The 22999-nt window shown below is 29.9% G+C and overlaps 1 protein-coding gene and 1 long non-coding RNA gene across 2 annotated transcripts in view; both read left to right on the forward strand.

The window, feature by feature from the left end:
* Positions 1-1437: 1437 nt before the first annotated feature.
* LOC107451306 (uncharacterized) lies at positions 1438-5604 on the forward strand. Its single transcript, XR_001585053.4, has 2 exons — positions 1438-1710; positions 5265-5604. It is a non-coding gene; the product is annotated as an uncharacterized lncRNA (long non-coding RNA).
* A 15180-nt stretch (positions 5605-20784) lies between these two features.
* LOC107451304 (uncharacterized) overlaps positions 20785-22999 on the forward strand; it is a 4738-nt gene continuing 2523 nt past the window's right edge. The window contains exon 1 of the mRNA XM_016067360.3: positions 20785-20929. The gene's annotated coding sequence lies outside the window, so the exon portion shown is untranslated. The remainder of the gene's footprint in view (positions 20930-22999) is intronic.

A 22999-nucleotide genomic window follows, 5' to 3' on the forward strand; every position in this document is an offset into this window, starting at 1 on the left:
ACAAAATCTAAATATTCTTCCTCACCTTATTATCGTTGTTATCTACAAATATTTTCAGGGCCTGATTTGTCATAAGGCCTGGAAAGTCCAGGCCTAGAGCCCCCCACATTTCTGAAGGCTCCTTAATTGTTACAAATACATTCTATTCATGTTTTCTTTTAAAAATTGTCTATAAAAAATATAAGTTAACAAAAATTGAATTAAGTATAACCTTAAATTTACTTACATATCGTATATAATAATAATAATAACTTTTGAACTGTTCATAATGAAACAACACGTAAATTTGGTTTAAAATAACAACCAGGGGGGGGGCTAGACAGTTTTCATTCTTGGGCCCCCACTCTTCTAGATCTGGCCTTGAATGTTTCGCTAACTTTGAAAACATTTAAATATTCCCACAAATGTTCTACATATNGGGGGGGGACCTAGACAGTTCTCATTCTTGGGCCCTCTCTCCTCTAGATCAGGCCTTGTTTCGCTAACTTTGAAAACATTTAAATATTCCCACAAATGTTCTACATATGTCGTGTTTCATATAATGGGGAAGTCTGAACTTGATAAAAATAAAAAAACAAAAACTGCTACAGACATAGCTCAAAAAATATTTAAAACTGAAATGTCTGCGATGCTACTTTCATAGTTCTGCTACTAAAAGTTAGTTCGGCAACAAAGCAGTTTATTATTAATCCAATGTAGCACAATGTATTTTATGTAAAGTATTTTAAATTTTTAATTTATATAAAATTTTATTAACAGCAACACGAGTCAAATATTAGATTGACATAATATTGTCAAAGTAGCATTACATTTATTCCATGAATGTTTAATTTATAACTTCATGACTATTTCAGGTATATCAAGATTAGAAGTTGTGGCATTTTACTAACGGTCTTTATCGTTCCATTTACTGATTAAATGTTATCAAAACAAAATTATAGCAGAATGAAAAAAAATTTTAATTCCTTTTTTTCCAACAATGATACTGTTTACAAAAATGTAATCCATGTTTTACATCAAAATTTTCAAGCTATGGCTTACAGCCTATGGAACTTTAGTACCGAATTCTCCAAGAATTTCTTTTTAAAATTTATCTACTATTGTATACAAAGACAACGAAAGTATGCTTTTTATAAATGAATCAGTTTCAAGCCTTATATATATAATTCTTACGTCACGTATAGAAGACCAATTCGTAAACATTCACAACATTCAAATATTGTTATAAACAATTGAAAAATAAAGCGTGAAAATATTTTCATAATGTGACCTAGATTTTTAAGGTGGGAAAACAACTTCACTTAGAATATGAGAGAATCATCGAAATGAAGAAGCTTCTAGAACAATAATAAAATGCAAATGAAGAACAAAATGTTCTCTGGAAATGGCAATATGCCTGGATCGTTTGCAAGCCTAGTTCTTACCTGAGTTTCATTTTCTTTTAAGTTGTTTATTACTTCTTCCTGTTTCAATTGCTTTTATAAAATCTAGGTCCGGCAAGAAAAAAAGAAATACTTCAAAATAAGATTCTATGAAATAGGGGGGGATCGAGAAATTATTCCTACTTCCTCCAAAGTGTGGGTCACTCAACTTAAAAGAATAACCGACAGGAAAAATAGAATTATGTATCGAATACATATATAAGGGAGATTGGTCAGACGATTTAGAATTTGCCTCATAGTTGATCAAGAGCATTTTGAAATTTTTTAGGTAAGATACATTTATTTCGTTCTATTATTATCATTCTGACTATTACTGTTCGATCGTGGTTGTTATTATAGCTTAGATCCATATCTCTTATTTTTTAATAAAAATTTCGGATTCGAATTATAAAATTTTAAATTTATAAAACTTTAAATATAATATTTTCTAGCTTTCAAAACACCAATAATTATTTTCAAATTTTAGTACAAGGAGATGAAGATCCTCTAACTTTTCAGATTCACAGAAAAAAAAATTCTCAAGATATTGTATTCTGGTATGTCAACAAGCACAAAATCCACTCAGTACTGTATTTAAATATCGCAATTTGTTTATAATTAACATTACGTTGCTCACATTTTGCATCCAATTATATAAAAGCTATTCAATTATATAAAAGTATTCCTAATGATTGGAAGCAACTTTTTCATAAAGGCATATAGTGGAAATCTTATTCTTAGTAATGAAATAAGGTAGATGAAAACATTTGTTACAATTATTGTTTTGTTTAGTTAACTCAAGTTAAGCTTTTATTTTGGTTTTCGTAAATATCTCTTGTAAAATAATTTCCCACTAAAATGTTTTCCAATTATATAAATCCAGTAAAATATTTTCAGTTCCAGAAAAATAATTTTTGCATTTCGCGTTTTTGACTTTTAGCTATACCAGACATTTTTCTTTCATATAGAAATAATAATATGTCATGATAAAACACGCAATTTAATATATTTATCATGAATAAATTATTATATATTATTTTAAGCTTTTATTATAGTTTCGAAAAGTTCTTTTCATGATTTGTCATTTTTGAAACTAAGACATTTAACAAAGAATATTTTCAGTTCATATTTAGTTTTTTTTTCCTTCAAGAAATTAAGTATCCAACAGATTAAGATACAAAACCTTAATAAACTTTGCTTAAATTGACTATTAAGTAACTGCTTGCTTTATAGATATTTGATACTTTAACCCCCGGCATTTACATTATTAATAAGAGGTAAAATAATACTATTATGTAAAGAGTGATGGTACATTAAGGTTTAGATTAGGAAGACATTTTTTTTCATCAATTATCACTTTAGATTAAAAAAAAGTTACAATTTTATGAATACAGATTAAATTAGGAGCTATATATTACTAATATTTAACAGTGGGTTAGCATGTTTTATTTTTTCAAGATAAAAGCTAACAATGAAATAATTGTGATACCAGTTTTAATGCTTCTGAGAAGAAAAAAAAACTTTCCTCAAATGAAAACACAAAGCATTGACGAGTTAATATGATAAAATAATGATAATATATTAATGTAAAAAATAACCCCTAATTTGATGGACATTACAATTTTAAAAATCGTTCTTCTTTTAACTTATTAATTATCTTTTTATTAGCTTTTTAATTGATTTTCTTTTTTGACAAAGTTTTAAAAATGCATATATTTTTTGAAAAAAAAATTCAAGTATAGTGATGGTATACCCATGCGTGATTGGTTTAACGGCTTCAGTTTTAAAACAGTTATCCATTAAATAGGAGCATCATAAGACAAAAATATGTACGAGAGACATTTTCCACTTTCATAATACGTCGGCTGAAAGAAAGCATTTGAGCTCAACAAGTTTGAGTGATTAGCCGAACAGCTTTAATTGTAAGTTGTCTATTTAAATTAGGAGTATTACACAAAAATATGTACATTTTTCATAGACTCCACTAGAATGGATAAAATATCCATTAGAACGGAAAAAGGTATTCAAAAAGCTGAGCCCGCTTTTATAAAATATCTTAAAAATGGCTGAAAAGTAAAAAAATGAGCTAAGCAGGCATTGGAGTAAGAAAGTAATTTAATTATTGAATAGTACATACATCAAAATATCAAGAAAGGTAGAGATATAGATAAACTTCTTTCTTTTTTTCTTTTGGTCACTTTATTGGTAATCAGTCTCAATAATAGGCAGTACAATGGCATTTACAAAATGTAAACATTGAAAAAGAAATTTCGTATTTGTTTTGCAGAAGTAGAACAAAAATACTGTTTGTCTAAGATAAATACTCTGCCAGACATTCGTCTGAAACTGTGGCGGTGACTATGGTAACGAGGTATGATAATTTCAAGTAGGGGGGCGGGATCCCTCTTTAGGATTGGTTTCGGCGAGAGAAGAGCCCTCTTTCATCGAAGCTACCCTCCCTAAAATGCCCTCTTCTTGTTTCCATAGCACCAGACTGCAGCAGACTTAGTCGCTGTCAGAGTACCTATCTTTGACAAACAGTATTCATGATGAAGTTTACACAAATTTTTAAACAGCTGAAAAAATATTTGTAGTTGAAAAAAAAATTTGAATGCCTTTTTTATGAGACTTGTACGCAATATCTGATAGTAAATTTGATAATGAAAAAAAAAAACTTAAAATGTTCAATGTTTACAATTTTTTTCCCCCTTCAAATTTCGTGATTCATAAAAACTTTCAAGAGGAAAGTTTCAGTGATATTTGGGTGGTAGGTCAAAAATATTTGCAATTGTTGTGATTTTTTTTCTTTTTCTTTACTTTGAAACCAAACTTTTTCCTGGTTTATGACGAAGGGTAAAGTTAAATTTCATTCCTTAAATGATGATTAAATTTTCGCCCCCTATGATGCTTATTTAGTGATTTTAACTAGAGAGTTTGAATATTTTTAAAATCTTTCATCATATTTACCGTACTTGTCAAAAAGGAAGACAAAAAGTTTAGAAATGGAGGATTGGAAAAAGAAACTTCCATCGAAATCTGACAAATCACCATTGAAGATGGTGGTCTATAGCTACCAAAACTTGATTGCCCGATGAAACTAAAAGGTGTTTCTAATATTCTTCTTTTGACTCCTAACCTTTTTATTTGTCAATCGTTTAGACAATTTTATCTCGCTTTTCTCAAAATAAGTGACCCATGAGCATGTTTTTGTACTTTATTTTCAACAAGGTTTCTAAAAATATATATATTAGGATCTGTTCTATAATTTAAAAATATGTATATTAGGATATATATTGTATGATCTGTTATTTGTTTTGACAGTATTTGAAAACAATTAATGACATATGCTATTCAATATTTTGTTTTAAATGTGAAACAATGTAACTAATCGAATTATAACTTTATGTTTTGCTTTTGACTTTAACATATTAACAACTATTATGCTTATAACCGGTTTTAATATATCCTACTTCACTCTTATTACATATTACTAAATTATTTTTCCAAATAATCCAAAATATACTTTTGATGATAAAAACAGCTGTTAAATTTTCCAACTGTTGCTAACAACTCTGGAAACATATCGGCTGTTTTTTAAAATGTAATTTTCTGCATTTTGCTTTAAGATGCGTTCTCTTTCTTGCTTCTGATTTGTGTTGTTTGGCTATAATATAAGTGAAACATGCAGACATAAGTCCAGACATAATGCTTTGCATATACTAATATAGAAGAAGTTAATCCCTTGTAACATTGTTTTGGCTTAATTGGGAGAAATGGCTAACATTAAAAATGTTATTTGATTTCAAGACGCTAACACTAAAATCAAAATTTTGTTCCCCACAGCACCATGAAAGCTGTACTTGTCCTTATGTTAGTGGCGAGCATTTTATGCGTAGAGTTGACGAGTGTTAACGCACAGACCTCATTTTCTCAACGCCTCGACCAAACAATGTGTCAGCGCACTTGCAGACTTTTCTCGAGGTCGCACAGAAGAGGATGCTGCGAGCTCTACAATAGTTGCTGTGCCAGTCCCACAGGATAATCTTTTTGAACACTAATATTTCATGAACTCTCATTGGTTAACAGACTATGTAAACATGTGATGCAACAATCTGTATGTTCTTAAGCGCGGTGCCACATAACATCATTTTAAATTCTTGTAAATAAACTATTTTTCATACAATTTCGATTTCTCCCTATAAACGTTCTTTTCTCCTTTTTTAGGATTCATTTATGAGCATTTTGAAATATAATTCATTTCTGTAGAGAAATACACTCTCTACTAATAAGTATTTGGGCACCAGTGAGTAAAAAAAGTATTCGTATTCAATAGTTAGTAGAGTTTTCAAGAGAAACAATCAGTCTCAAAACTCTGAGCAGCATGCTTTCCAGAAATCCTTGCATAGTTGGTCATATTTTCCCCACCCGGTTTAAAGATGACGGAGTTCCTCCACGGAATTTTGAATACAAGAAGGTTCCCCACGAGGTTAAGCTTTGGATCCTAAGCAAAATCGACTTTTCTGCTAATCCCATTTTGTGAACATACGAATCCATAGTGGACCTTACAGCGTGACAGGATGAGACATGACTCTAACCTTAAAAACTGTCTTAACGCAGAAAGCGCACTGTCATAACCGTTGAGTTTACAATGAATTTAAACCGAGAATTCTCGTCCATTTTAGGAAAAATATATCAAACCTCCACCGCATTTTAGCATGACGCAATACATTTTTGTAGGGGATGTTCTTCTGACAGACAATAGAACCAGACCCTACCATCATAACAATAGAAGATGGACTTTGATTCATCATTCCACAGCTCCATTTGCAATGATCAGTTGTCAACTGTTAGCTCTTTGCATTACATTGAATGAGCAGCGCAGTTGAACTTTTCAATCAAAAGCTTTTAAATTTCAGTATGACCACAATTCAGCCGGTGTAAATACTTACAGATGGTATTCATCGAAGTATTGGATGTCTGTAGAAACTCCTGGAGCTTCTGGACAGTCGTATGGGAGCAATCTTTCTGGATTTTTCTGCAAGTCACGCGTTAATCTCAATGCCTCAGTTTCACAGATCTGGTAATTCTGGGGGGCCATTTTCCAACAATCACCACTTAACTTTCGATTCAGAATCACAAGGCTTCCGTTGATAGTATATAATTCAACTCGCTGGATATGTCGGTTAAGAATCGGTCATTCCTGTGATACTCTATGATTATACCTTTTTCAAAATCAAACTATTAATAACCTCGTAGTGTATTTTATACTGCTACACCAATATCACACACACATAAAGATGAAAGACCTGACGAATATCAAAATTAAATATTTGTATGTGTGTCTAAATACTTACTGCACAGTAAAAGAATTCGAATAAAATTACAGTATAAAGTATTGGCACTTTGGGTGCATCATCCGCAAAATATATTTTGTCTTAAAACTCATTTTTACAGTAAAATATTATACCATTAGTTTACCAGTAATATTTTTTAATTCGAGTGATTCAGTGATTTTACTGTAATTATTACTGCACAAATTACTTGATATCAGACTTTTTGTTCTGTAACATGTTCCGGTAAAAATGGATTTTACGGTAAAAAGTACCGGCACTCTAAGTACCGGTATTTTGGTGGTAGATAGATAGAGTGGTAGATAGGCTAGGTGGTAGATAGAGTGCAGTGAGTTGGACACGAACTTTTTTTTTACCTAAAATTCCTAAAACTACATTAACTTTTTTGTCATTGTCGCATAAAAGTCATTATACAAAAACTTTTAACATTTAGCGAAACTTTGCAGCGTTTACGTATATATTTCTTGGCGTTTACATATATATTTCTTAAATAACAAACATATAAATATGTTTGTTTTTTCAAATTTAATACTTTGATTTGTTTGTCTTTTCCGAAATCATTAGGTAAACTACCTTGCATAAATGGATTCGATACGTAGTTTCAAATTTTTATAGCTTTCACATTTATAATTGTGTTTAAAAACTTTTTTTAATGAGATTTTTTTAAATGAAAAAGTTCCATTGACTGAAAAGTGTTCAAGTAAGAAATTGCTTTTCGATGCTTTCGTTGATAAAATTAAATGTAATAAAGAATCGCTTGTAAATGCAGCTGACTCGATTGAAACTTGCGACCGGAACAACTTTTAACAATCATGTTATACATTAAAAATACATTTAAAAAATTATAACAAATTTAAAAATTAATAACACATTTAAAATTTTATAATGCATTTAAAAATTTATATCACAATTAAAAATTTATAAAGAATAACATTATAAAAAATAGAATAATTATGAAATAGAAAATTTTCATTTAATCTCTTTTACTTAAAACTGGATAAAAAAATTATTTGAAAAAGAGAAAATAAAGATATTAAATTGTTTTAAACTTTTAAAAGAAACTTTTTTTTGGACAGATTTTCGGTAACAGATTCAAATTGTTAGTTACAGAAAGTGTTGATTCTAACAAGAAAATAATATAAAACAACAAGAAACTTTCTTTGAACTATCTTTGAATTGTACTTCTCTTATTCATTGGAAATCATTTATATGAAAATTTCTTTTTAATGTAAGTTTATCCTTTTTCGAAACCGAAAAATCTTAAATTATAATTTAGGGATAAGAACTTTGAATGTTATAATGAATAATAAACTTAATCATAAATACTTTTAATGTAAGCATTTCTAAGCATTTAGTTCAATTAAAACTTTTTAAATTGATTGAAATTTATTGATGATTGAGAGCATAAGGTTCTGATATTTCTTATTCATAGTTATTTTCCCAGGTTGGAAAAAGAAATTGGCAAAAAAAAAATCGACAAAAGAGCAACCATGGTGGAACAAGAAAACTGAAAATTTAAAAAAAAACTTAATTAACCAAAATAAAACAAGAAAGAAATTTAAGGACCCAAAGTGTACGCATGCAGCATGCCCTATAAGTTTTCATAGCAAAATATATTGGTTTTTTATTTCTGCAATAAAAAAAAAAATTTGTGATGGAAAATATGTGTCTCGTGCCAGCGTTCAAAATCCTGTTATTGAAGCTGTGAACAAGAAAACTATAATTTTATAACAAAATGTTTCAAACTATATATTTAGTTCTTAAAAATCAAAAAGAGACCAAGCATTTTAGAGTTTCCTTAACAGATCTATTGGAAAGAGAACGGTGACACGGAGCACATCTTTAGGAAATAGACAGTTTGTGATTGTTTGTTATGAAAACAGAAATGGTACACTGTATGTATGCACTTGTGTGTCAATAAAGAGCGTTTTTCCTGTTTTTATTGGTGCAAATTACGTTACATCAAAAAAAGAAAAAACATTTTTTCTTTTACACTGCTACAATGTCTGTTTAATAATGTATGATGGCTTTTCCGAGCAGCGACAACGAAAACGTGACTGTTGTAAAGAAATAATGAGATGCCTAGCAGAAATGCAGAATGTCCACCAAATATGTCAATTTCTTTTATTTAACCGCAGATTTATCCGGAATAAAGTGATAGCGAATGTTGTGCATTAACATTCTAGTTTTGATTTAGTAAGCTTAATTTATGATGACTTTAACCACCATGACTTATAAACAATTTAAGTAAATACGTAGGACTTGATAATCATGCTGCGAAGTTTTCAAGTTTTTTCAAAATAAAACAATAAATTCTTCACATATTGACACTACCACTTTAAATACTGTAGGAATCCATAACATACAGGTTTTAACTATGTAAATATATTATTAATAAATTAATTATATACCAATTATGAAATAAAAATTATTTCAAAGATGACTAACTGCATTCGAATTGTATTATTTATATTTATTTATCAGAATTTTTTTGGCAATTAAATCGAACTTTGGTTTTTATTTTATAAAGTAATGTGACAAATTAATATTAAATATCAGCTGAGACATTAATAATTGTTAGATATGTGGAATTTTATACAACTGTCCTAAAGAAATCGTAACATTAGATTGATAATCAACATTTTCATTAAAAACAAGAATCTTACAGTAAAATCATTATTAAATTTGAAACTATACAGGAACTCTTGATTTTAAGGAACTAAGCTGTCATTGCGAAGAACTGGGGTTCGATCCTCAGTGGAGACTTATAGCCCTCCCCTCCCCAGATTCAGATCGATAGATACTAGCTTGTCTGGGAGGTAAGCTTGAACTTGAACTGATCACATTGCCACAATCATGCTGTAGGTCATGAAATAGTTAAGCCTTAGCCACCATGACTCAGCGTTTCACGACGGGTTGTATTAGGAATGCTTTACTCTACAAAAATGTACCCAATTTAATAAATAAACTGTAGCAAAAATTGAAAAGAAAGAAAATGTTTTATAAAATGTATCTAATTTATTAAATGACTAATAAGAGATGCGTTAATGATTAACCCATGTTATTATCACAGAGATCTTAAGCGGAGAGTTTTATTAAGAAATTCTTATACGTAACGAATAAAAAACAAACTTGGCTAATTTAATATATTTATTAGAATCATTATTTATTAAATTTATAAGAAAATATATCAGAAGGAAAACAGATAATATTTTAGTAGAAAACTGAGAAAACTTAAGAAAATATATCGGTAGGAAAAGTGATAATATTTCAGTAGAAAACTGAGAAAACTTAAGCAAATATATCAGTAGGAAAACTGAGGACTACTTAGACCTTTAAAGGTTAAAGTGATAGCTAGAAAAAAGAAATTTCTTCTAGCCTTAACGTGAATTTACTACCAGTATAAAAGTTTTTTTAGAATCACAAGAGCTGTAATAATATAGATCTGTCCGCACTAGCCCCACCACTGCGTCTCCAGTAGCCCCGTGTTGTCCTGTGTATCCACTAGTCCATTTCTTCTAATAAGTTCATTGTTCGTTAATCAAAAAAGTTATTAAAAAAAGTGTGTAGTAAAATATATTTATTCATAACATATCTCCTATTGTTGAAAACGATCAATAAACATAGTTTAAAGCTGCCAATAAAGCAAAAATTAAGAAGTTACTTTTAAACCATAAAAACCATGTTTTTAAATTTGTAGCTTAACATTCTAGTGTTTTGTCTTGAATGAAAATATAACAAAATTTTGACAGTCTGTAAAAATTTATTGAAAATTTTAAAGTGAAAAATAACAGAAATGATCTATTTGTCTACATCTGCCCTTGGTCCACAATTGAGTCCCCAATCTTTCTACACGCAGCATTAAAAACAGTTCTCAAAGTTGCAGTTTGAATTTCTTGAAATTGAGGAAAAAAAGAACACAGTTTTTTGAGAAGTGTGCACATGTCAAAAAGTTATGAACATTTTTTGTGGTTAACTCAGCAAATAGTGAACCGAACCAAATAAAATTTTATACGAAAATACTACAAAGTATTTTCGCTTAAACTTTCTTCCTTTTGCATTGCTTTGAAATAAGCATCCAGACAGTATCCATGATAGTCAAGTCTGGAGATAAGGTTGGCCACTTCATCCCCAGAACATCTTTTGCTTCAAGCTTCCATGAAAATGAACTGAAGTCAAATGAGCTTCTGAAAAATCTTGCATTAAGCTGTAAGATCTCAGCCTTACAACTCAATGAAGACAAGGTGCTTCCCTGAAGGAAGTGCGTTCCTAGTTTCTGATTTTCTCCAAATGTGAACGCGTCAAGAAGCATTGTACAGACTAAATAAACACTCAGCTGTGTTTAGAACATATGTCCCTTGCTCATGCATTCACGCTTGACATTGCCTTCACAAATTCATACAGGCTTCACCAATTCATATAGGTTTAAGGAAGACTTCCCTGAGGTATGAGCCAAAGATATAAGATCCCTATATAAGATTATTCAGAGGCATTTTTAGTCCTAAGTTAATTTTTACCGATCATAACACATGACCACACTTTGTTAATTGACCGGGGAAAGCATTGAAGCCGAAGATATAAAATAGAGTGACCAACTAGGTCTCCAAAATTGAATGACTGAAAGTATGTATCTGATGCTCTTGGATAGAGTATTTACCGCATATCATCTACTCCGTGAAACATTTTGAGGCTAAAAACTAACGTATTGGAGTGGGATAATAGGATGATAAACTATATTGCTTAGTATATAAATAATAAATCACAAACTAAAAGATATTCTCGTAATTCTTTCATGGCTTTCTTCGCCTGCCTAGGTTTTCTACACTGATACGAGTTTAGAGCATGCAGAACCAATGTCTGACATATTTGCTGTAACCGTGCTAAATAGAACAAAATTAACATGCATCTTAACCTTGATCACACGATTTTAGGATTTAACTTAGGATTAAATTCAACACCTTAATTGCACACCTTGCAGCAAAATGTTGCCATATTATAGATCGAGATGCTTATGGTTCGATGTTGAACTGTGATTTTTATGATAATAAAAATTCCTGGTTTCGTTTTTTTCTGTTTTTTAGTCAAAATGCCAAATGGAACGCTAAACTACAATTTAACGGTCTTTAACAACTCGCTCTCTCTTTTGGAAATTTTCCTATTGGTTGTAGTTGGTCGAAACTGTAATGCAAGCATTTATTTCGTTCGAAATTTGTTTCTGGAACTTAAGAAAAAAGTCTAAAATCATGTTTTTCTATATTTAAAAAAATGGTTAAAATGAGAGCGGGTCATTAAAAGCCACTGGATTGGAAAATTGTAAAAGGGACACGGGTTAAAAACCCTACTTTAGACTAAATTAGCATTTTAAACTATAAAGAAATACCTCTTTAATAAGAGTTTTCAAATACATTCTAAAACAATTTTCTAATTTTTATATATTCGCTTTATTTTTGTAAAAAAAAAGAGAAAAAAAAGACATAGAATTATTCATGTAATTTCTTTTGTTTTCTGTTTCATTGTCCGCCCATTTTTAAATAATAGCTTTCGAAGAGTTATAAACCATAATTTGTGCTAAAATTAATCACACTAAAAAAAGCTAAATGAGCAGGAATAAAAATGTAAAGATGAGTGATTTCCAAGGATCTATATTAGATTCATTTCTTTCTTCACAGCTATTCACCTTAATTTCAAATGAAATCTATACGGGCCTGATCAATACCTCCAAGAAAAGAAACGGCCTCAGCACGGATTACCATAAACAAGAAATTTGATTGTTTAGCAGTCAAAACGTAAAGACATCTTTCGTATTCACCCCCACTGCACAGCTTAGTAGCTCGGAGCTATAGTAGCTATTCGCTTCATTTATTGTTTTCTTTGCTTCAAATTTTTTTAAAAATAAGTTTAACTAATATGATACGAATTATTGTCATCTTTATTGTCATCTGTATCATCTGTATTGTGCAGTTATGAATTTTGTAATGGTTTATTTATGTGCCGAGTTTTGTGCGAGCTAGACTGTCGTCCAGACGTGGACTATACGGTTAAGGATTTTGCAAACCTAGGTACGTGTCCACGTCTGGAAGAAAAGAAAAAAAAAGCTTAGTAGCTCGAACATAGTGGCATCTTTTTTATTTCGCTTCCATTCAGGAACCGATCAAGACCAATTCAGGCCCAAGGTCCACAAAATTTTCCTGACCCCTAACAAAATATTTTGAAATTAAATTTTTGAAGAGTAATCCTAACAATAAAAATAATGTATTGAACTGCATGATTCAAGAGAAACATTCTAAAAAATTTTGAAAGCAGACAATTGAAGATTATATTTCTAAGATAAAGTTTGCGTATCTAAATATTAAAGCAAAATATAAAACAACGAAGCGTAAAAATAGTTTGATGACCACAAACAATTGAAATCAGTGCTTTTGCTAAAAATCTACTGATTAGCTGAATTATTTTAAAGATTGTAGCCTTCCATCTACAACTTTACATATTTGTTAAGAATAAGCCTTTAGTTCTTGTTGACACTAATCATTTATAAGAGAATTCGCAAATATGCATTCTCGTTGCATTTGCATTGCAAGCCGTTGGAGTAAAAATTGCACCAATTAAAATTCAGCTGTACTCGCTCAGCCGAATTTGATTAGTGCAATGTTTATACGAGTTTGGTTTATCACAATATGAAGAAAATTTGAAATAAAAAATGCCTTTTTTCAGATAAACTGTTACTTTCAGTATTTTTTTTAAATAGAAGTAATATTGTGTGTCTCAAAAATTAGAAAAAGTATTTTTTACTAATTTTTGAGGCCCCCCAGAAAGTGTGGGCCCTAGGCCCATGCCTATTGGGCCTAGGTGATAATCAGGCCCTGCCTCTCCCTTAAATTTAAACACATGTTTTCTTTTATGTGTTGTTTATGTGTGGACAAGTATTGATTTGANTTAAGTAATGGTTTGTAAACATAAGATTATTTATTTTCAGCTGTTACAATCGTCCCTTTACTTATTGTTACAATCGTCCCCAAGACGCCATTTCAGCTTCATTTGTTAAAAACAATGCTAGTTAATTAACAAAAATAATCTTTGCTTTTAAATGTTAATTAAGGTGTCCACTTACATATTCAGTTAATAATTTTTATTTGTTTAAACAAAATTACTTTGTTACAATATAATATTCTAATACCAAGAAAAGTACTTAAGTAGCGTGAAAATATCTTTTGTGATGTAACTCTTTCTAAAGTACATAAAAATGGTTGCCAGCAGGGGTGTACATGTAGATTTATTAAATACACCTTGCGCGCCACCTAGGAACCAAATCTAGAACTCGACACTCGAAATTTTTGCTCTGTTACAATCGTACCCTGTTACAATTGACCACACTCTCCCCTACAGGAACTAAGTACTCTTGATTTTAAGGAACTGAGCTGACATAACGAAGAACAGGGGTTCGATCCCCAGTGAAGACTTACAGCCCATCCAGCTTCAGATCGATAGGTACTAGCTTGTCTGGGAGGTAAAGGTGGCTTGAACGTAGTGCTGATCACATTGCCACAATCATACTGTAGGTCATGAAATAGTGAAGCCTTAACCACCATGACCCCGCCGTTCACAATGAGCTGTATTAGGAATGCTTTACTAAACAAAGATTGAAAAGATAGAAAATGTTTTATTAAATTTGTCTAATTTATTAAACGACTAGAGATACGTTAATAATTAACCCATATTATTATCACAGAGATCTTAACCGGAGTGTTGTATTAAGTAATTCTTATACGTAACGAATAAAAAACAAACTTGACTAATTTAATACACTTATTACAATCACTATTTATTAAACCTATAAGAAAATATATCAGTGGGAAAACGGATAATATTTCAGTAGAAAACTGAGAAAACTTAAGAAAATATATATCAGTAGGAAAACTGAGGACTATTAGACTTTTAAAGGTTAAAGTGATATCTAGAAAAAAGAAATTTCTTCTAGCCTTAACGTGAATTTACTATCAGTATAAAAGTTTTTTTAGAATCACAGGAGCTGTAATAATATAGATCTGTCCGCACTAGCCCCACCACAGGTCCCTGTGTATCCACTAGTCCATTTCTTCTAATAAGTTCATTGTTTGTTAATCAAAAAAGTCATAAAAAAAGTGTGTAGTAAAATATACTTATTCATAACTTAATACCTCCTATTGTTAAAAACGATCAATAAACATAGTTTAAAACTGCCAATAAAGCAAAAATTAAGAAGTTACTTTTAAACCATAAAAAAACATGTTTTTAAATTTGTAGCTTAACATTCTAGTGTCTTGTCTTGAAAAATATAACACAGTTTTGTCAGTCTGTAAAAGTTTATAGAAAACTTTTAAGTGTAACAGAAATAATCTATTTGTCCACGTCTGCCCCTGGTCCACAATTGAGCCCCCTCTTTAAAAACAATATTAAAAACAGTTTTCAAAATTGTAGTTTGAATTTCTTGAAATTGATAAAAAAAAGAACACAATTTTTTTGAGAAAACTATCCTAAAGATTTTAAATGTGCACTTGTTAAAAGTTATGAACATTCTTTGTGGTTAACTCAACAAATAATGAACCGAACCAAATAAAATTTTTATACGAAAATACTACAGAGTATTTTCGTTTAAAATTTCTTCGTTTTGTATTGCTTTGAAATAAACATCCAGACAGTATCTATGATAGTCAAGTCAAGTCTGGAGATATGATTGGCCACTCCATCCCCAGAACATCTTTCGCTTCAAGCTTCCATGAAAATCAACTAAAGTCAAATGAGCTTCTGGACAATCTTGCATTAAGCTCCAAGATCTCAGCCCTACAACTCAAAGAAGACAAGGTGCTTCCCTGAAGGAAGACGTACCTAGTTTCTGATTTTCTCCAAATGTGAACGCGTCAAGAAACATTGTACAGACTAAATATACATTCAGCTGTGATCGTATGTCCCTTGCTCATGTGTTCACGCTTGAGATTGCCTTCACCAATTCAGATACACTTTCTTTTGATTTGAAGTAAAAGAAAGACTTTCCTGAAGTACGAGCCAAAGATATAAGAGCCCTATATAAGATTATTCAGAGGCACTTTTAGTCTTAAGTTAATTTTTACCGATCATAACACATGCCCACACTTTGTTAATTGATCGGGGAAAGCATTGAAGCCGAAGATATTTAGAAAATTGAATGACCAGCTAGATCTCCAAAACTGAATGACTGAAGAGTATGTATCTGATGCTCTTGGTTAGAGTATTTGCAGCATATCACCTCCTCCGTGAAACATTTTGAGTCTTAAAACTAACGTATTGGAGTGAGATAATAGGATGATGAACCATATTGCATGATATATAAATAATAAATTACAAACTGAAGGATATTCTCGTAATTCTTCCATTGCTTTCCTTGACTGTCTAGGTTTTCTACACTGATACGAGTTTAGAGCATGCAGAACCAATGTCTGTCATATTTGCTGTAACTGTAATATGGTGCTAAATAGGACAGAATTAACATACATCTTAACCTTGATTACACGATTTTAGGCTTTAACTTAAGATTAAATTCAACACCTTAATTGCACACCTTACAGCAGAATTTTGCCAAATTATAGGTCGAGATGCTTATGATTCCATGTTGAACTGATTTTTATGATGATTAAAAAGCTCTTCTAAAGGGTTTTCTGGTTTAGTGCTTTTCAGTTATTCAGTCAAAATGCTTAAAAGGACCGCTAAACCACAATGCAAACGGTCTTTAATGACTCGCTCTCTTTTTTGGAAATTTTCCTATTGGTTGTTGTAGGTCGAAATTGTAATACAAGCTTTCATTTCTTTTGAAATTTGTTACTGGAACTAAAACAAATTCAAAAATCATGTTTTTCTATATTTAAAAAAATGGTTGAAATGAGAGAAGTATCATTGAAAGCCACTGGATTGGAAAATCGTAAAAGGGACACGGGTTGAAAACCTTAATTTAATTAGACTAATTTAGCATTTTGAATTATAAAGATATACCCCTTTAATAAGTTTTCAAATGCATTCTAAATTTTTATATATTCACTTTATTTTCATTAAATAAAAAAAAAAGACATAGAATTATTCATGTAATGTCTTTTGTTTTCTGCTTCATTGCCCACCCATTTTTAAATAATAATTTATGTAGCTTTTGAAGAGTTATAAACCATAATTTGTACTGAAATCAATCAAGCTGAAAAAAAGTTAGAGGTAACAATAAGCAGGAATAAAAATGTGATGATGAGTGACTTCCAAAGATCTATATTAGATGCATTTCTTTCTTCACAGCTATTCACCTTAATTTCAAATGAAATCTATACCTCCAAGAAAAGGGACGGCCTCAGCACGGATTACCATAAACAAGAAATTTGATTATTTAGTAGTCAAAACGTAAAGACATCTTTCGTATTGACCACCACTGCACAGCTTAGTAGCTCGAACATAGTGGCATCATTCTTATTTCGCCTCCACTGCGCGGTTTATGTTCGTTACGTCGGACTACTAAAGTGATCAGTGCTGAAGCCTTCTCTCTTCTAAAAGGTGTTGGCCAGATGCATGCTAAAATGGCTATAAGATTTTTAGAAATCAAAACCATTAGGTATTATCAGGTATTTCAACACTATAAGCAACGATAATCATCTATACCAATACACAGAATAAGGTGTTGGTTTATCAACTTTCAGGCTTAAATTATGGTATTAAAACAATTGTTTGTCTTTTAATTAGTTCTATTTGGGCTCATTACATTGTTTTTTTTATGATTATTTTTATTATTTCATGTCTACTTTTTATAGCATGAAAGAGGCTGCAGCACTCACTGCGCTCTTACTTTTCATGAGCACTGCGTTCGAGATTGTGAGCAGTCAAGGGTGGCTCAAGAAAATTGACGAACTCCTGTGCAAAAAAACATGCCGTTTCTTTTCGAAGCCTCACAAGACGGGTTGCTGCGCCCTCTATCACGTCTGCTGCAACAAATACCTTGAGAACAATGATTTGGACCATACTCAACAGGAATACATCAGAACTTTAGTCTAGAGTAACAGTGTTAGCTATTTACTGAATTTAAAGTCTCGTTATATGTGAGATTGGTGTTTGAAGAATTTAGAATGTATCATTATCATTTGAAGAGAATTGCATAGTTTTTTAAATCTTTGAACTGTGTTTCTTTATTTTTCCTTAGATTTCTGATAATCTATTTTTTTCTCACTTAGCAGCTTAATATTAAAGTATAGATGATGCATTATAAACTTTCTTAAGAAATGATTTACAAATATTTTTCGAAGCTGCGAATTATAGGTGAATAAATTATATTAGGGGCAAAATAAAATTATAGGTGAAGATGCAAATGATAGATGCAATAATTGATTTGATCTTGATTTAAAAAAAGCATTGATATACGACATGCTGCCACCCAGCCGGTATGGTGGTTAGAGTCTCTTTCGTTTTTCTTGACTTCACCCAAGATCTCAAATTTAGAAGAAAATTCCACCTATAAACTGTGTACTAAAACTACTTTTTAAACTTTATCAATTTAAAAACTTTAATGCGTAACGATTGGTTATTTATTACATTTACTATAGTTTTGATATTATTTGAATAGTTTTTACTAATAACAGATAGGACTAGTAAGGATTTCCATTTTGTTTCAGACCAGTTCATCATTGCACTCATTTAAAATTAATTATAGATAGAAACAAACTTTAAGATGAAACTTTATGTTTTCAAAATATCATTTACCCCAAATATTTTTGGTTTCAAAAAATTTGCGTTTAAAAAGAAGTCTTAAATACATATAGGCTATCGATACTTAAAGACCTTGTGTCTAAATTTAAAACTGCGGGGAAAAAACTTATGAAAAATTTGTAAAGGCATAATGAAATAAGGGGAATTTTCCTTATAATAAACATTCCGTTGCAAACTTTTGCTTTCCAATTACATCCCAGAAATTAGAAGCTACTTTTTCATAAAAATGTATAGTAGAAATTTTCTAGCTTAGTAACGAAATAATAAGCTTAGTAGCGAATTAAGCTCAAGTAAGTAATGAAGCTTAGCAAGTAATTTAGCAAAGTAACTTAGCAAGTAATTAAGAAATTAAGTAGCAAATTAAGCTTAGTAAGTAACTATCTTAGTAACGAAATAGATGAAAAGATTTCTTATAATAAACGTTTTGTTTAGTTGGTTCAAGTTTATCTTTTTTTTATGAGTAGCTCCAGTAAAATAATTTTCCATTAAAAAATTCTGAGGTCCAGTAAAATTAAATTCACATTTCGCGTCACGTTTAGTTGACCAGATTTTTTTCTTTTACTTATAAATAATTACCTTTCATGATAAAACACAATGATCATAGATACAATTTGAAGGAATAAAATATTTTATTATACTGTTTCTATAAATTTTTTCATCATTTAACATTTTTAAAGCTAAAGATTTTTTTAAAAAAATATTTTCAACAATATTTGACTCTCAGTTTTTTTTTCTCACAAAATTCAGGATAGTGCAAAATTTAGATAACTTTGCTTAATATGACATTATTAGTTAACTGTTTGTTTTAATAGATTAACCTCCGGCATTTACATTGATATGAGGTTAAAAAAAAATACTGTTATGTAAAAAATGGTGGTACGCAAAAATTTAGATAAAGATGACATTTTATCACATTAGCTACCACTTTAGATTTTAAAAAAAGTTACAATTCTATGATGAAGGATACAATTTAGGAGCTATATACTACTGATATTTTATAGTGGGCAAGTATATTTTGTTTTTTCAAGATTAAAGCTAATAATGAAATAATGTGAAAAAGAAATGAAATGATGTGAAAAAGAAATGCAATAATGTGAAAAAGAATAAAAAATGGTGATACCAGTTTTTATTCTTTTGAGGAAAAACAACTGTCCTCAAATGAAAACCCAAGGTGCTGAAAAGTTAATTTGATTAAATATTGATAGTAATGAAAAAATAATTTCTAATTTGAATAGTATTATAATTTTGAGGATACTTCATGGATATAACATCACGTGATTCCGCCACATGTGCAAAAGATAGCATAGCACACCATGAACGCAACATTTCCCCGTGTATACTACTTTGCTGCTTTGAACCACTGAACATGTGATTTCACTCTTCCAAGTGGTAACAGATAATGGTGAACATCACAGTTATAACGTTTGTAATCAGAATATTGTTACATTTGGTATATTAACAATTGTTGTTTGTACGTTTTGTATAAACCAATAATAAGTATATTATCATATTAAACGATTTTCACGAAATTCTGCTACTGAAACAGTGAGAGTTTTCCTATAATTTAACATTGAATGAAACAGCAAGAGCTTTCCTAGTTTTTGACAATGAATGAAACAGTGAGAGTTTTCCTATATTTTAATATTGAATAAAACAATAAGAGGTTCTTCTAAATTTTAACAGTCATTAAAGCAAAAAGAGTTTTCTCATATTTTAACATTGAATGACACAATAAAAGTTTTCTTATATTTTAACATTGAATGAAGCAGTAAATTTTACTATAATTTAACATTGAATGAAACAGTAACAGTTTTTCAATTTTCTTAACATTGATCAAAACAGTAAGTATTTTCCTTTATTTTAAGACTGAATGAAACAATAAGTATTTTCTATATTTTAATACCGATTGAAACAGTAAGTTTTCCAATATTTTAACATTGATTAAACAGTATGTTTTCCCATATTTTATTGATTGAAAAAGTAAGAGTTTTCCTTATTTTAATATTGTCTGAAACAAGATTTTCCAAAATATTTAACATTTTCTCTATGTCTATTTAACAGGTATTAAAATATTTTGAGTTTTCTTAGTGTTCAATATTAAGGGAAAATAACCTTAATGCTAACTAATAAAAATTTTGCAGCATTCAGTCAAAAAATAAATAAATAAAAACAGAAAAGAGAACTTTTTCTGAGTTCTAAACATAAAAGTAACGAAGAGAATAATAAGAATTTTTTTGTTAAATGGTCAAGATAGGTAGCAAATAATCAAAGCAGCTGTCGAAATCCGGTTTGGGAAGAGGGTAAGAATATGTATACAAAAAAAAAGTCTAGCAAGGACGCGACGCTTTAATTTGAGGAGGTACTTTCCATTTCTATTCATTTGCACTATCATCCGGGACATATTCTCGTGACAGGGTAAGTTTAATCCACATTTTTTTTTACAAGACTAATGAACGACACCTGAAGGAACAAAAACAGGATTCCATAAAGGTGTAGTTTGTTTTCTTTCAGAAAGTTGTTTAGAATTGAGAAGAATTTCACCTAATCTTAGGTCAACGACCCAAAATGACATGATATGTTCCTTTATTCAGCATCCCCTCCCCAACTCGAATAAAAACAAGCACTCGATTTCTAGATGTTTATTTTTATTTTTTTTCCTTCTCTCAGAAATCAAACGAGTCCAAGTGATCTAACCAGAGAAATTAAGGAATTAGCACTCAATCTACAAAGACATTAATATAGACAAAGCTTTTTCAAACGATAAAGAATCAACTAAATATAATATGTATGGTATGGACAGTTATATTTTAATGTTATAACGCAATAGTTATTTAAGGCTGCTGTGCCCTGCTAATAGAGGGAACCAGAGCACATTTTTGAAGTATTTTTAAAAGACATGCATTATTTTGAATTTGTTTGTAGATATCATTTGATAAGTATAAAAAAAATTATTTCTTTTTTTTGTTGACTTTTAAAAAATTTCAAGAGTTTAAAAAACAAATATTTTTAATGTTGAATTAATCTGAAAATATTACACAATAGATTTAGCAAATCATAATTTATTTTGAATATGAAATATTCATACTTTACTGTTCAAATTTTTTTTTCAAAAAATACGTATAATTACTACAATTCTTCTAAACAATTTTTATAAAATTTTAAATTTTTTATTTATTCTGTGTATAAAATATTCATACTTTAATGCTCAGCAATGTTTACAATTAAAAATAAAACTAATCATTTTCTTTTAAAATATTTTTTTTCAGAAAAAAACAATGTGCATAATAGTTCTTCATGTTATTTTTAAAATTGTGATCTAAAATGCTTTTTTTTTTAAGCATTTCGAAATTCGTATTTCATTTATCAGATTATTGTGTACCTCAAAGATGAACCAAAAATGTATTAAAGTTGGAGGCTTACAATTTTTTTCTATTGAAAATTATGGGGCAGTTGGCAGCCAAAGCCCAATAATTAGCAATGTATGCTTTTTTAATTTCACAAGAACAGTAACAAGACAGTTTGCTACCAAAACATTTGCGATGTTAACCAAGCGTAATTGAAGTTCGTGAAAACCAAAGGTGTTTTTTTAAGTTAAAAATCAGGTATTTTTGATATACCGACTTATAGGAAGGCTAAGTCCTGAAACAAATTTATGAATTGTGCGGAGGGTAGGAGATATTGACCCGCCCGCCATACTCACCTTACCTTGCGCCGTCGGATTTTAATTTATTCCTAAAGGTACAACATTAAAACTTTGACAGCACAAAGCACATTTTAGAAATTAATTTCATAAATTTGCACCACAAAAACTAAGCCTTTAGAACCTAATATTCTAAAGGAGTGTCATCATAAAATAATTAGCTCCGCATATTTGCACGCAATAATATGAAAAATTAAAATGGAAAAATATTCTCCGTGCGTTTGACTCAAAAATTTCATTTGTGTTGATTAATCTAGACATATATAAGATACGAATAAAGATGATATACAATGATCTGCATCGAAATGCAAAAAAAAGAAAAAAAGTTATTAAAAAATTTCTATAGAACAATATAATCACAAAGAAAAAATGTTGTATTGCTTTTCTTCTACTTTAACAGATTGATTTTAGACTTTTTATTATTATTATCGGGAGCTATGGTTAAAAACAGACCCTCTCATTTAATTTAGAAATTTTGACAGATTTTTCCTTTTAAATGTAATGTTTAACAAATGCAAATATATAAAGAGAATTAAAAAAAAATTTCCTTTACTTGCTCATAAAGACTTTTTAAAAATATGTGTATCTAAATTTCTAACTTTTTAGAAACTTCGTTGAATTGAAAAATATTGCTAGATTTTGACAGCTGTAAAATTGCATTGTTCTTGTAAAGAAAAGTAAATACAATGAAAAACAAAAAGCAATCAGCTACGCATATTTGTGCCAAAATATATTAAAAATTAACATTATAAAATATATCCGGTGCGTTTGACTGATAAATGAAA

This window comes from Parasteatoda tepidariorum, chromosome 5 (assembly GCF_043381705.1).
Source record: "Parasteatoda tepidariorum isolate YZ-2023 chromosome 5, CAS_Ptep_4.0, whole genome shotgun sequence".
Lineage (NCBI taxonomy): Eukaryota > Metazoa > Arthropoda > Arachnida > Araneae > Theridiidae > Parasteatoda > Parasteatoda tepidariorum.